The 16,090-nt window shown below is 43.1% G+C and overlaps 1 protein-coding gene across 2 annotated transcripts in view; it reads left to right on the plus strand.

The window, feature by feature from the left end:
• The first annotated feature begins 249 nt into the window (after positions 1-249).
• The window catches only part of CPVL (carboxypeptidase vitellogenic like), a 112,022-nt gene continuing 96,181 nt past the window's right edge, over positions 250-16,090 (plus strand). Inside the window, exon 1 of one of the 2 annotated variants that reach the window (XM_088797676.1) lies at positions 250-390. The gene's annotated coding sequence lies outside the window, so the exon portion shown is untranslated. Of the gene's footprint in view, positions 505-16,090 lie in introns of both variants that reach the window. The other variant, XM_088797677.1, reaches the window with a different exon arrangement.

The raw sequence follows: 16,090 nt of genomic DNA on the forward strand, positions 1-16,090 counted from the left end.
GCTTTTAAAAAAGTGGGAGAGAAACTCAAAACACAAACGAACAAACAAAAGGAGCCACAGCGCAGCAGATCTTTCTCTGCTCATTTTTAAGGTTCCACACTGGGGCTGCTGGCTTCTCCCAGGCTGGGGCGGGGCGGGGGGGGGGGGGTGACGGGGCGCGGCCAGGTCGCGGGGAGGGTGTGGGGGGGACGTACCTTCGGCTGATAGGTCTCGGTCACGTCGAGTGGCCAACAGGAGCCTTCAAAAGCTCGCTTTCTGCGGGGTTCTTGTGACCGGGAAGTGCGAGGGGAAAGGCTCTTCGACTTCTCCCGGCTTGGGGAACCGCAGCGGGGACCGGAGGGCTCGGGTCTGCGCGCATCGCGAAGCGGGAAGGAGCGCCGACTGCCCTGCGTAAGTGCGCGGGTCTCCGGGAGTCGAGCGTGCGCAGCGGGTCCTCACCACGTCTCGGGACGCGGGAGCGCAGGGCGGATGGAAGGAAGTGCCGTGGAGTACGATTGAGTTCAGGTGGGCTTGGCGGGCTCGGAGCTTCCAGGTTGAGATACTTGGGGATGTTTGGCACGGGGCTCTGAGTGCGCTCCACCTGGAGAACACTCCCGAGGGCCCGTGGCACAATCAGAGGCGGTCGCACCTGGGCTTCTTTCAGACCAGGAGGCGCCTCCTAGTTCAGGAACCCCTGCAGGGAAGCGCGAAGCGGTGGGGTCCTCCGTTACGCTCGGTGCGAGGCTCGAACACCATCCCCTTCCTTCCTCAACACGTCTCTTTGGGGTGCTTTGATTTCAGGGTGCTGTGAAGGAGTGGAAGTGGAAAATGTCTTGATTTGAGCATGCCCCCCCAAAGACCTGACTTGAGCGAAGGAAGGGAAAGCACACCACAAGGACTTATTCCTGGGATGTGGGATTACGAGAAAACCCGGGCATGGGACAGGTGGAAGCAGCTTCCTGCCAAGTGGATTTGGTCCTTGCGGGGGAGTTGGTAGGAACCAGTGAGACACGTAGAGACGTGTATGAAATGGAAGCATCCAATACCTTTCAGATCAGCTTGGTGTAATGGGGGGGAAATGGGCTTTGGCATATTTACGAATTTAAATCCCAGCTCTGCCTTTTGCTAGCTGGTGACCTTGAGCAGATGATTTAAGTTTACTCAGCCTTCGCTTCCCCATTTAGAAGACACTTCTTTCCCTCTCCCCCTCAATGTACATCCACTTGTTACTTTTTTTGGTGTGGGGTGAGTAAGAACAGAGATATAAGGAGAAAAAAGAGGTCCAACTAGAATGCATTTTACAAATTTGAAAAATAACTTGGAACATTTTTGGAAAAGCACTGGCTTTGTTGGCATGTGAAAGTCTGTACAGTTGTTAAAAACCCTTTGGCTGATCGGGCTTTCTAGACTTCTATCCCAGGTGAATCAAGTCCATGGGAAACCCTTTATAATGTTCTGCCAGTGTTCTTAGCAAGAAGCTGTTTTCTTCTTTTACAGGAGTTGGTTGTTTCGGAGGGACATAATTGGCCCCACAGCTTATAAACCAATTTACAGTCAGGTTCGACAAGGCTGATTTTATAGCCAGAGAAATAAGTGGGCTTTGACTGACAGGGAGCTCAAATGACTTAGAAGAGAGTTCAGCAAGTCTGCTGGGCTTACCAGTTAACTCCCCTGGAAAAAATGAAAACAAGAAGCAAACAGCCTGAGCGTATTTTGTTAATGACTTTGTTTTTGTTTCTGGAAGCATATGCTTTATTAGAGGAAAACCTAAGTGTTGAATACTACTCTGGTATGCACAGAACTAAGACAGTGAGAGAGGAAGAGCTTAGTTACTGCCAGATAATATCACATAACCGTTAATTATTAACACCCAAATACCCAAGGTAAATAGGCCATGCCCAATTCTTAAGAGGAAATACAGTTCATCTATTATTAAAAGAGCAAACGTGATTACTTTAGTTTAACATTCCCAGGGGTTTAATAATGTGGAGTTTTCATGGACTGAACCAAGAACATTTAAAAGGACTTAAGTAGGGAAGTCTCTCATAATTAGAAAGATGAATGTAGAAGAATGACTCGTTCATATCCATGCTGACGTGGGAGAGGGGTAAGCTGAGCAGAAAGCTAAGAACAGTATTTTCCTGGCCAAAACCAGAAATAGAGTTTGAACTTTTATGCTATATATTTGCAAGTTCAAAGACTTAAGCAATAATGGACACAGGTTATAGGACAGTGAGCAGGTGCTTTCTTTATAAAACCTGTGCTCCTAAGTGTAAATGAACTGAAAGCAGAGTATTGAGATTCTCCATCCTAGATATTGCAGGTACAGCCTTGAGCAAGAAACCACATGTTTCTCTTTTATTGCTTTGACCTAGAGCCTGGGGAGCAAGATGGGGGTGGGGGGACTGACTCTATATGTGGAAAAGCAAATTCTTAGCATCTTTCCAATGTTCTTGAGTCTTATCTGTTAACCTTTTTCTCCCTATTCTGATTCTAGTTAGTGGTTTTAAATTGCTACGGTTGTTTATTGGCTCAAATACTTATTTAGGGCATCCTTTAAGGACTTTCTCCTTTTTCTTTTGGGACTCTATCTCCCACCCACTACTCATCTTTCAAAAAGACCTCTTGACATACCCCGTTTCCCCGAAAATAAGAGCCAGACAATCAACTCTAATGCATCTTTTGGAGCAAAAATTAATATGAGACCCGGTCTTATATTGTATTATATAAGACCCGGTCTTATTTTACTATATTAATAAATATTAAGTTTTGCTCCAAAAGACGCATTAGAGCTGGTTGTCCGGCTAGGTCTTATTTTCAGGGAAATACAGTATTTTCTTGGACTTGTGTGGTTCTCTGGGGAGGAGATAAGTCAGCTCTCAAGGGATGCATTCCTTCATCCATTTATTCACTTAACTGATATTTTTCCCAATGTTTGATTATAAAAATTTTAAAACATTCAGAAAAGAAAAGTGGAAAGAGTTTTACAGTGCATCCCCCCACCTAAATTCTCTTCTCATTCAACTGATACTGATTAGTGCCTACTGTTTGCCCGGAGCCGTACTGAACTGTAGAGACATAAACAGCAGAGTAAAGTTAGGGAACAACAAAGGGATTAATTTGGCTGGAGCTTAGAGTTTGTGAAGGGCTCATGTGACTTGGGCCTAGAAGGTTATGCTGGAGTCGCATTGTGGAAGACATTGCATTTCATAGCAGGAAGTTTGTACTTCACCCTGGAAGGCATTTGAGGAGAAGGGAGTATCTTGTGCTCTAAAAAGCTCTTTTGGGCACTAGGGTTAGGCTGAATTGGGGGAAGGGGGACTGAAGTCTGAGAGATGAGTTAGGAGGTTTGGCAAATGTCCTGGGACTAGTAACAGTCAAACTGTGAACAGAATGGATTGCAGAGACTGAAAAGAGGAAGAAAGGTGGGATTTGGTGAGTGATTTGACGTGAGGACTTGGCTTTAGAGCTCAGGCATCTACAAAGATAGCGTGCCATTAAGGACAGGGAAGTCGGAGGAGGAGGTTATGACTTGATTGGGTTTGAGGGACCAGTTGGGTACCCACGTGGAGGTGTCAGCTAAGAGTAGAGAGACCAACAGCAAAGTCGGGACTGAACAACGATCTGGACCAGCAATTCGTGACCAAGGGGTGGTTGAATGAGAATGTAGGGACAAAGAAAAGAAGGACAAGACCTTGAGGGAATTCTGAATATGAGTTCTTGGAACAGAAAAAGAAATACTGATGTTCACGGTCAGTTAGCATTTTAATGACAGTTCTATCTACAGTGTTGTTGTAGCCACAGTTTTCCTTGATAACTTACAAGAGTCACAGACTAAAAAGCATGTGCACACCAGTAGAGTGGAGTCGTTCCTACTCCCATGATAGGAGGCAAGGGGCAGGGTGAGGGGAATAAGGCAGGAGTGGGGAGGGAAGAGAGAAAGTTAAATACTTTTTTACCTAGGACTTAAAATATACAGTGCTTTATCCATATAAACCATTTCCAAATGTTAGGAAGCCAGGTAATTTCATGAATTAGTCTATATTTTCAGAAGGCAGCACCTACTTAATGTGGGAACCACAACAACCTATCCTGATGGTGGTCATATTTTCCAAACCAAACCTCAGGTGTGACACATATTCCTGATGCATGGTCGCCAAGCCTTCATCCAAATATGTAGCAACCCAAATACCCCCCCCCCTTCCAATATAATACTTTAGTACAGGCTCAATGGGCTGAATAAATAAATGTTCAGCTCTGTAAACCCATTTTATTAATTGTTGTACCACTGACAAGGCAATTTATTAGAAAATAGATTTATTTAGCATCTACTCTGTGGCCAGGGACTGTTCCAAGGCCTCAGCTAGAAGGTGAGGGCAGGGACAGTCCTTTGTCTTTCTGCAGTACCTGGTATAGGTTTATACCGGGGGTGCCAAAAAATTGTATACAAGTGGACACTTTGGTCAATGTTGCTCAAGCAGTAGTTTGCCGTCATCAGAAGTGTCTGGACGCTGATGGTAACCACTTTGAGCACCTCTTGTCATTGCAGAAGTCAAATGTGACTTGTATTCATCTTTTGTTATCTGTATATATTATTACAATTTTTTAAATTAATGTGTTGGGGTGACACTTGTTAGTCAAGTTACATAGATTTCATGTGTACAATTCTGTATTACATCATCTATATATATCACATTGTGTGCTCACCCCCCAGAGTCAGTTCTCTTTCCATCACCATATATTTGATCCCTTTACCCTCATCTATCACCGCCCCCCCTTACAATTTTAATATGGTTTTCCTTTCTTAAAATGTGCATACATTTTTTGGCACCCTCTGTATATGTACGTATATCATCTCATGTATCTGCCACTATAACAATGAACAGTAGTGTGGTTCTACTCAAAATAGAAGTATTTTGTCGAAATGTACAGGGTTTTGAAGCTGTGGGGCTGAATCCTTCCTGCCATTCCCATTGGACACCATCACTTCCTAACTGCTTACCACGTGCCAGGTATCGTGTTAGGTATTTGCGCACATGGGTTCCTTCCTGTGGTCCCTCTGGCTTGGCAGTCTTTTCAGCTCAAAATTACTCAATTGATTATTATTAGTGGTGTGTCTGCCCTCTGGCCTTGTCTTATTTCCACCCAACTTCTTAAACTCTGCAGGAAGTGTCAAACCTCTCAGAAATGACAGCCCCTGAGGCTGAGTTTAGCAATCACTTCTTAATTCTCCTTAAGATCACACTTTCAAACCCTCTGCTGATTTCTTTCAGAGTGAACTAGAGGAAAGCTCTATTTTTAATTCATTTATTTGTTTGTTTGACTCCATCAGTCTTCTGCTTTTCCCGTTGTCCCGCTTGTTTATACGTGTAAGGTCACTTTCCTCTTTCTCCTCACTTTCCTTCCACTGTGAGTCTGGAGAGAAGGTGGGATAGGATACAGGGCTATCTGCAAGATTGTATTAGCTCTGTAATGGATTGTAATTGACTCCGGTAGTCAAAAAGATTGTGCTGTTTTCTTCCTCCTTCTTTCCTGAAGTTCAAAGTAGCCAGTTGCACAACTGGCAGTGGGACTCGGAATGGGAGTGAGGTCATTACCCACGACGACTGGAATAAGTGCAGTATTGATTGGCAGTGGCTTAGAGAACTGAGTTTCTTGCGCCTTATTCTAGCACACACTCAGTCTGCCTGGAACTATTGGGTTTTGTATAGGTCTCTCTTTTTCATCTTCGACTCCCCCACAAGTTTTAGCAAAGTATCTTACACTTGAGCATATACCTGGAAAATATCTAATTAATTGAGTCCTGTTAAAAGAGAGAAAACTGTATGTGGAAAAGAGTGGAGAGGCATCTATGATTGAAAGGACCAGGAGATGTGGTTGTTGTAGGAAAGACCGGGCTGGGGCAAAGCTGAGCGGCCAGAAATGTGGAAAGTTAAAGACAAACCCATTCTGAGTCTGTGTGGACCCTATAAATTTAAACTCCTTTGTGGAGTTTATGTTTGATACAAGGGGGGAAAGTACAGCCATAGCTGATTCCGAACATGAAAACTTCCTTACTGGGTTTCTTGATGAAGAATATTACTAGCCATTAACAAATCTACTGGAAATAATGTTTTCGTTTTTGTTTTTCTCTCCCTCTAAGTATTGGAGTGTTTGTAGGATTCACTTGGTTTAGGGGGGAGTTCTGTATATTCAGGAACTGTGGCAAAGGCTTTCCTGCTTGTCTCAGAATAATACAGAGAGCCGTCAGCTGCCCTTAGCGTCCTGTCCCTTCTCTCTGTATTTTGTGGCCTCCCTAACTTCTCTACCTGGTCTCAGTACACCCTTCCAGGGGATGTTAAACCCACAGATGAGAGACTACCAGGAATACACTCGTAATGACACAAAGTTAGTTTTATTAGCTTACCTGCAGCAAAGGAAGATGCACGCTCAAAGGATCGGGGACATCATAGGACGAGGCCTCTGAAACGTGTGGCCTTGTGCTGAGTGGGTGAGAAGGGGACCCATTGGATTGGGGGCTGTCCACTAGCCATGGCCGATTAGCAACTGACTATCTCAGCAGTCTTTGTTCAGGGGGTGGGGGAACGAAGTGAGGCTGGGGACACATTGGTAAGAAAGCAGTCACTGCTCAGAAAAAAAGGGTGTCAGTCATTTGGCAGCTGCAGTACAGCCCTGGGTCTGGGTATTGTCAGTGTTCTGGGAACATCAGAATGTGATGACCAGGAGGTTGGTTTTCACTTACTCGGGGATCTGGTATGCGTTCATGTCTCTCTCTCTCTCTCTCTCCCCCCACCCCCGCTCTCTGTCCCCCCCCCCCTTTCTTTCTCAAGCACTGGTCCGTTACTTCCATGGCAAAATCAAGTCGTGGGGGATCTTAGTTAATGATGCCACCGTCTGCCCAGCCACCTAAGTCAAATTTGGGAGTCATCCTCGATTCCGTTCTATTTCCACATATCATATTTCGTCACTCACAAGTTCTGTGAATTTTACCTTCTAATTAATTTCAAGTCTGCCCTGTACATGCTATTCCTATTGCCCTGCCCTAGCTTAGGCCTCATCATCTTTATTCTGGATTATTACAAGGCCTATTAAATGGTCTCTCTGTCCATGTCATTTTAGTTTAAACCCATCCTTACAGTATGGCCATGATAGTCTTTTCAAATTATAAAGCCCTCAGTAGTTTCTAGTCACTAGAGACAGAAGACTCTGAGCACGTCTACAAGGTCTCCTGCAACCTCCTTGCTATTGATTTCTTCAGCTCCATGCTGCTCTTTATCCACTTCCTACTTTATGCTTATATCTTGCCTATGGAGTGGTTATCAACTGCTGTGCAATGAAGTTAGAGAAGATATAAAGCCCACGGCCCAAGGAAATAGGAGAGGCAACAGCAAATGAGGAGAGTGGGGAATTCATTTGAAATTAGCTTGGAGATTTGCAATGGTCCAGGTAAGTAATGGCAAGTCCCCGGTTGAGGGCATGGGAGTCGAGTTAGAGAGGAGTGGGGGAAATGAAAACTATCCAGGGGATTCAGTGGCGGTTGCTTGGCTGTGGGAAGGCAGCAAGACAGAAACAGATAGTCAAGAACAGGGAGTTGTCAGCTTTAGCGCTTGAGAGTATTTTTAACCGAGGTAGAAAATAGAGAAGTAGGGACACATTTAGAGAAGAAGATAATAGGGTTAGTTTCTAACTTACTCTTAATTACTTTTGAGTTTTGTCAATTCACACACATGGGTGAAAAATCCAAGTCATAGTGCAGTTTTCATAATAAAAATTTAATCCTCTTCATCTTCCACGTTTCTCTTATCTTTGAAGTGTCTTCCCCATGCTTTCACCTGTTTCTTCTGGTATTTCACTCCAGTTTCTAAGTATTCTGCCTAATCTGCCTCCTGATTTCTTGATTTCTTCCTTGATTTAGAGTTGTACTTTTTATCAATTTGAGGTATTTTTCTGTTGACTTCCTATAAAGAAAGGAGAGAATTTCGTGCTCTTACATCCCTTACTTATGTCCCAGCTTGCCTCCCTTCCATCCTGTCCAAATGGTTACAGAATTTTTTTGTTGTTCTTGCTGAAACCATACCTTATGTTTATTTATTATGTAGCTATTCCTCACCGGTAAGCTAAGTAGTATACTCAAACTGCAGTGCCTTCCTTGAATAGTTTGATGTTCTTCGAGTTAGAAATTGCCTCTTTTTGGATTGCTTAGTTCTCTATGTCACTATCAGGACTTCTGTCCAAGCCTGGTGACTAAAGAACTGTAGTATCTTTATGGATATGGTTTTTCATGGGGGAGTCAGTATGTATTGTTTTTCTTGAGGCTCTTCCCTTCGGCTCCAGTCTGCACTGGCGGCTCTTTAGCAGAGCTGTCAACCTGGGTCCTCTCTCCTGCCTTAGTTTCCCTGGTACTGGGACGCCATCTCTTTCTTTTTTTGGTTTACTTCCTTGTTTTGGTGGAACACATCTGCCAGTACCTTTCTGAGAAGTGGCATACGAGAACCAATTTTTTGAAACCTCATGAACCTGAACATTTCTTTGATTTCTCGTCACACTTGTTTGATAGTTTGGCTGAGTATACAATTCTAGTTTGGAAATCATTTTCCTCTTAGAATTTTTAAGGCTTTTGTCACCAGTATCTTTTAGTTGCTGTTGCTGCTATTGAAAACTGCAATACCATTCTGGTTCTTGATTCTTTTTGTTTTCTCTCTCTCTCTCTTTCTCTCCCCCCCCCCCCTTCCCTCCCTCCCTCTCTTTCTCTTTCTATCTCCCTCTCAAGTTTATGGAAACTGTTCTATGTCATTTCATTCCTTGATCTGGGAAAATGATAGTCCCTTTAAATCTGCAAACCATGTCTATACCTCTACTAAATGTTTTTGTATTATTTCTTTAATAATTTCCTCCCCTGAATTTTATTTGCCTCCCTTTTCTAGAACTTTCATTACTCAGATGTTGGTTTTGGTTTTCCAGAACAAATCTCCTACTTATGTTTTTTCTCCTATTTTTTAAGTCCTTTTCTCTTTTAGTTTTATTTTTCTGGGAGAGTCGTGTGATTTTATTGTCCCACTCTTTTATAAAAATTTCAAATTGCTACTACCCTATTTTTAATTTTCAGGAGTGTGTTCTTGTTCTTTGTTTCTTTTTAAGACAGCATTCCATTGTTTGATGAATGCAATGTCTCCTCTTACCTCCTTAAAGGTGTTTGTTTGTTTTCAAAGAGCTCTTCTGTTCCTCGCACTCCTGTTTCTTTTGAGGTGTTTTTTTTTTTTTTTTTTCTCCAAGTACTTTCTTTTGGTTTTTCTTTCAAATTAGAAGCTTTCCTGCAATATCCAGTGGTTCTTTGCATTCTGGTTATATGTTAAATGTGAGAAACTAAGTTGCTGGTTGAAAGCTCCACTGTGGGAAGGGATTTGTCAGCAGCTCCCTGGCTCCCTGGAATTGATTGGCAGGTCCAAGAAGTTTCATTGGAGGACCTCATGTGTCAGTATGGATAGGTCCTTTCTGTAAGAGCTTTCATTTATTCCAGAGAAGAATCCTTCAGTCTCCAGTGCAGGGTGAGAGATTGAGGACTATAGTGTTTGCTGCCAGCTTTCTTTGAGCTGAGTGTTCAAGCGGTGTGTTTGGGGTACATTCAAGTTCAAGGGGAGCGTTGGTCTGCAGTTTTTAATCAGGTACCCCTTCCCCAACTTTCGCCGTGTTTCATATTTCCAAGTCTAGAGTTTCTCTGGTTTAATTTTCCAAAGAATACATTTTCTACAGAATAAGTCTCTCCTTTCCTGTTGGAGTCAGGGAAGGATCAGAGTGTCTCCCTGCTGTTACAGACACCCACCAATCCTTATGTTCACCCATGACTCACGTTTGTCTTGGTCCAGTACGTAGCATCTGGGAGTGTTTCTGTGGTTTTGTAATGTGAATTAGCTTGTTTCTCATCTATATTCTACTTTATAGTTTTCTCTGAAAAACTATTTGTTCACTTTCCATCTAACAACAAAAATTGACCTGTCTTACTTGCTATTTGGGGGGGCTGTGGGGTTTATACCTTTTAAACATGTCTTAACTTTCACTTCAGAAGGGTTTTATGAGAGAACAGAAATAAATGTGTCTGGTTCACTATGTTTTAGCAGCAGGATTAGGTTCTAGTTGGACAAGTTGAGTTTAATATGCCCATGGGTCATCAGGTGAAAAATGTTCTTCGGGCAGTTGGCTGGATGGGCCTGAAGCTTTTAAGAAGAGATGTTATTTTGAGCTGTGTCAATAGAAGGTGCTACTTAACGTGATGAGGCCACTCTGGAGAGAGTGTTTGGAGTGAGACGAGCAGTGGGTCAGGGATAGAACCTGGGAAACCCATTATGTAAGGGAAGGCAGAGGAAGAGGGAATTATGAAGGAGAACTGTGGGGACAGAGTCCCAGAGAGCAGTTTCCAGGCTCTCGGCCTCACGTGGAAAGGTGCTGGCTCAGGTAGTAGATGGCCATCAGCTGTTACCGGTTAGCCATTAACCACTGATAGAACTGCCATGGCTACTCTGTGGGGGGGGGGGGGGTTGGTTGTTGGCAGAGAAGCGGACGGCAGGTTGCTCCTGCTTCCTGTGTCTCCAACCCAGCCGCCCGCGAGACGATAGTGGCATGACTCCATCTATGGCTCTCTTGGTGTTCCTTTTTGGCCTCACCATATCCTGCATTCTTGTGCAGGGAGTGGGAGCTGAGTCCCTGCATGACAGGAACATTCTAGAAAATCCATGGAAGCACAGATTACAGAAGGCTAGGCAACTAAATTTATCAAAGGGGTAATGTCAACATGTCAGAGAAGTCAATCAAGATAAAGATGGAAACTTCTGTTTTGAGATTGGAGGTCATTGATGATTTTGGCAAGATGGTATGGACAGAAGCCAGAATACAGCAAGTAAAAGGGTGACAGTAGTTTTTTTGCTTTTAGAAATTGCAGACAGAAGCAGTAATAGAGGGCATTTCCATAGCTCAAGAACCAGGTGAGCAAGTCTATGGGGTTTCTCCTGTTGTCCCCACTTCGAATACTATGCACACGTGATTTTAAAATCCTTGTACTAAGGGGATTCAGTTCTGCATCCTTTTGTTCTTGCTAAATCGTCCTTTTGTGACTTTGCGGCAACACCTTTGATTAGCTGTGTGCAGATAGTTTGACTGGTTTGATTTTAGAAATCATTTCCCACAACTCTCATAGCTTTTCAGGGCTGGTGTGGGCAAACCAGACTGTATGGGAAATTCAGACTGTTCTGATTATGTGGGGGAAGCTGCCTTTGTGCAGTTACAGGTACGATGAAATGTTTGCAGCGTTACACAGTGGGGTGCAGTGGGGAAAACAAATTCCAGCCCTTTACACTTAGAATAAAACTCAAATCCCAGAGACCCCTGTTAAGGTCTCTGAGGGCGCCCCCAAAATAGCAAACTTCTCTCCGTTGCCTGAGTTCTGGGGAAACTAAGAAGACAATAGAGCAAGGCAGGTGGGTCACAAACTATCACCTTTATTCCTGAGAGACGCTGGGCTGGGTTGGAGCTTTTACTTCTGGACAAGTGTGCTTCCTGTGACTAAAGTCCATAGCTGAGAAGTCTTGCTCAGCCATTCATAGGCCAACACGAGGTGGAGAGAGGAAAGCACTGCTTCCTGTGGGGACAGCAAGGGAGTTGAGACTAACATGCCCCATTGACCCAAAATCACGTACATTTTTCCATCTCTGATCCCCTGCCCTCCACCCGTGGTAGAGTGAGCAGGAGGGTGGCAAGAGGCCAGACTCACCACTGATGGAAACATCATAACTGGGAAGAAGTGAACCCCCAAATATGTGGTAGCTTTGAACACCCTGCATGATCTGACACCTGACCCCACTTTGTACCACTCTCCCCATCACTTGCTGGACTCCAGACACACTGGCTTCTGCCTCCTATTACAGGGCCTTTGCAATCACTGTTCTCCAGCCTTGAGCTCTCTTCTCTGTAGATATTCACGTGGAACTCTCTCATGTCCTTCAGATCTGTTCAGATGTCACCTCTTCAGAGGGCCTTCCCTGACCACTCGATCTAAAATAATACCGCTCCTTGACCCCACCCTCTCTAACCCTTTATCTTGCTTTAATTTTCTTAACTCTCATCTCTCTCTTCCCCCTAGACGGTAAGCTTCATAAAGGCAGAGACACGCTGTCTCTTTTGTTCTCTATGCCTAGACTGGAGTCTGGCACATAGTTAAAAAAGCTAAAGATATAGTTGTTTATTAACTGAGTGGATGGTCGCCTTGAACTTGGAGTTTGTCCCAGCTGTGCGACTGACTGGTGTCATTTCTTGGGAAGGTGCTCCATCCACATGGGCCTCTGTGGAGGAGCTGTCCTAACTCTTTTCAAGAGTTGCAGTGAAGATCAAATGAGACCATGTGTGGGAAAGAGCTGAGGAAATCAGCTAGAGTAATTACTAAAGTAATCGAAGGCAATTGCTCTCAATAATAATCGTACCTCTTTTGGAATCAGGCAGGAATTTCTTGTCACCTCAGCTAGTGATGGTTAAGGTGACAACATTCAGAATTTCCGAGGTTCATTCTCATATAAAATATCCTCTTCCATTGGGCCCAGTCTTACCCTTCTATTGGCTACACTGCGTATCCTAATTTTTTAATTTGAAAAATGCAGTCATAGTAGGGAGCAAAAAGGCCGATTCTGAAAGGAATAGGGCTGCATTTTTACCTCAGTGAAAGTGAAGAATTTCTCAGTGGCAGACATGGCATTTCTCATGAGTCTGAAAGGACTTAGGGCTTCAGCCACCCCCCCACCCCCCCACCCCGCCACTTACACCCCTCAAAAAAAAACTAATTTTAAAACCGAAGGAAGTACACTAGAAATTCATTGTAAAGCGAAGTCTGGGCATGTGAGTTTTCACTTCTTTGAAAATAAACATGTACTTAAATCACTTGCAATTTCAGCACCTGTGAGTCTTACAAACGGTATGTGCAGATAATCCAGTTTACTCAGAATTCTGCTTTTGTCAGAATTTGCCTGGAGGCAGATTTTGTCACCTTATGTCATTTATGCAGTGACATATGGGAAACATAAGCGATTTGGAAACTTCTAGATCTGGCTTCATATTTCAGCTTTACTACTTAATGTCTGAGTGGGGAAAGGAGGTCTTGAGAAAATTAACCCAGGACTTGAGAAACTATTCAACCTAGGACTTAGTTTCCTCACCTGGATGTATCTTATAGAAAGCATTGGAATTAGGGCTTTTCTAAGAATAGCGTCACAGTCAAATAAACAATGCTGACTTTCCACAGTCTTTCCAGCCTCAAGTGTGGTCCCACTCACATGCAATAGTGTCCTAGGGCAGTCATAACAAAGCATCACAAACTGGTGGCTTAAAACAACAGAAATGTAGTGTCTCTTCGTCCTGCAGGCTACAGGTCCAAAATCAGCATGTTGCCAGGGCTATGCTCCCTCTGACACCGAGGGAAGAATGCCTCCCTGTCTATTGTTTGTCAGCAATCCTTGTTTCTTGACCTGTAGATGCATCATTTCAATCTCTGCCTCTGCTGACACATGTCTGTCACCTCCCTGTGCCTCTGTCTTTAAATGGCATTTTTTTCCCTCTCTGTATTTCTCTCCTGTTAGAAGGACACGGGCTATATTGGATTCAAGGCCCACCCTAGTTCAGTATGACCTCATTCCAGTTTAATTAGTTACATCTGCAAAGACACTAGTTCCCAAGAAGGTCACCTTCTGAAAGACTGGTGGTTAGAACTTCAACATATCTTTTGGGGGGAAACAATTCAACCCATAAAAATTCATGCAGTCACTTTGGGCAAAAAACTTAGGAGTCATCCTTGCTTCTTTTTGCCCCTCAGCCACTGTATTTCAGTCTATTAACAAATATTGGTAGCTGTGCCTTCAGAATGTAGCTGACGTCTTCTCACCACCTCCACTGCTACTCCCTGGCCCCAGCCTCGCTCATCTCTGCTGGATTATTACATAATCATTAATGCCTCCTAAGTGGTGCCCTGATCCATCCTTATTCTCCTAAAGTCCTCTTGCTACATAGCATAGCAATCAGAGTGATCATTTCACATTTCACAATTCTAGTCAGACCATACTATTCCCTTACTTCAAAGCCTCCATTGGTCTCCCATCACAATTAGAATAAAATGCTAATGCTTATGAATACAGATAAGATTCGACATGTGCTGTTGCCCATGACTACTCTCCAAACTCATCATGTACTACTTCCTCCTTTATTCACTGTACGCCCATCAACCAACACTAAACAAAGCTTCTTTGCACCTCAGGGCCTTTGCACTGCTTCCTCAAGGCTGGTTTCACCCAGAGATGTGTTTCCCGACCAAACTATTTTTTTAGCCCAAATACTTTTTTGAGGGCATTTGGAGCAAGGGGAGCCTAGGATATATTTGCTCCTCCAACATAATCGGTTGAATGAATAAAGATCACAGAATGTGTTCCATTACGTTTTTAGATATTACAAAAGAATAAAAAGTCTTATCAAATATTGTTGGTTTGGGAAATACTGGGGTAAAGTTTTAACACATTTATTTACAGCAAAACTTCTCGGTGACATAATAATTTAATTCTGAGGGGCTATAGTATGTGGTATTCCCAAACTTACCTGAATAGGGAGTAGGGACGCAGGCCCACACAGCCCATTTTGAGAGATGCTGGTATTGGAGCCATATAGAGTGGTCTTTGGAGACTAATAAGGACTGGCCTCTTATTGCTCTGCCACGTCTTAGCTTTGTGAACCTGGGCATGTAAGTTACATTCTCTGAGGATCGGTTTCTCACCTGTAAAATGGGATAATAGTACTTGCATGGAAAAGGTTAGAAATACACATACAAAGCAATTGGCACAGTGCCTGTACATAGGCAGCATACGATAATCGGTGGCTATTGTGTCATTATCATGATGACACTTTTGATTATGGGAATGGTCTTTCTACGTCAAAACTTACTAACATTTTGGGACATGTCTACTTTGTATTTCCCACTCCCAGTCAAAATTTTCCTTCTGGTTGGAGTGAGAGTTCAAGGTAAAGCTCCCGATTACAGTGTCAGATAACATTTTCTCTTCTTCCTGATTCTTTTCATTCTCTACCTGCCACATTATTCAGGTTTGTCTCCCTTTCCTGTGAGTCCCAGGATATGGTGGCAGAGATAGGGACAACTAATTCATTAGCACGATTAGACACCACTATCTGATGCCAGAGGGGTGGCCTGTGAAAAAGAGATAGGCATGTAAGTCTCAGTGCCACTTAGTGCCAGCAAAAGGTTGTCTGTTACCTTGTGTGTCATGTCCTGTGTCCTTTCTAGGAAAAGAGTGCTTCAAATATCAATTTTAGAAATTACAATGATGTCGTAAGGAAGATGAACAGTGGATCCTTCAAAATAAAGGTTTTCTTTCACCATTTGTTTGCATGGAAATCGTTTTTGCAAAATAGCTGGATTTGGGATTTGAGTTGGTATTTAATTCTGGGTTGCACAATAGCCCATTATTACAGGATTCAAATGCTTTGGATATGCTTGAATAATCTTCAGAGGTGACTGAATCTTTTTTAAATAAAGGAACCACTTTTTTGTACCCTTCTTTTATTACAGATTTCATGGAAATGTCTGCTACTAGTTGGCCCATTTTTGTTTGTTTTGGGGAATGCTTTTATTATGTTGGGAGTTACTAAAACCAGTTAACTATGTAAGGGAGCTCCAAATAAATGTTTTAATTACAGCTATAATGTTTATTACATGAGGGATTTTTATCCTTTGGTTAGAATAATCTGTAATATAAAATAGAGAAGTGGGAAGGAAAGAAAGGGAAAACAGAGCTGCTTGAAACATGTGCTGTTTTTTTTGTCCTCATTCTGGAGTTTTTGTTTTGTATTCTTTTTTGTTGGTGGAACACACACCTTCCAGTGGCTTTTTCAGGTTTCTTTTCTGGAGGCCTTGCGTATCTAGTTATGTTGTTGGATGCTTCCACATACAGATGACAACTTGGCAGGATTTTCCCTTTTTGTCTCTTCTGCTGGTCATTTCATATGGTTTCCAGCTCATTTTCCAAATAAGAACATGAGACCAACCTGTGCAGGTAAATGTTTAACAACTGGCTCC

This window comes from Rhinolophus sinicus, chromosome 4, assembly GCF_057876585.1.
Source record: "Rhinolophus sinicus isolate RSI-liver-muscle chromosome 4, RSI-T2T, whole genome shotgun sequence".
Taxonomy (NCBI): Eukaryota; Metazoa; Chordata; class Mammalia; order Chiroptera; family Rhinolophidae; genus Rhinolophus; species Rhinolophus sinicus.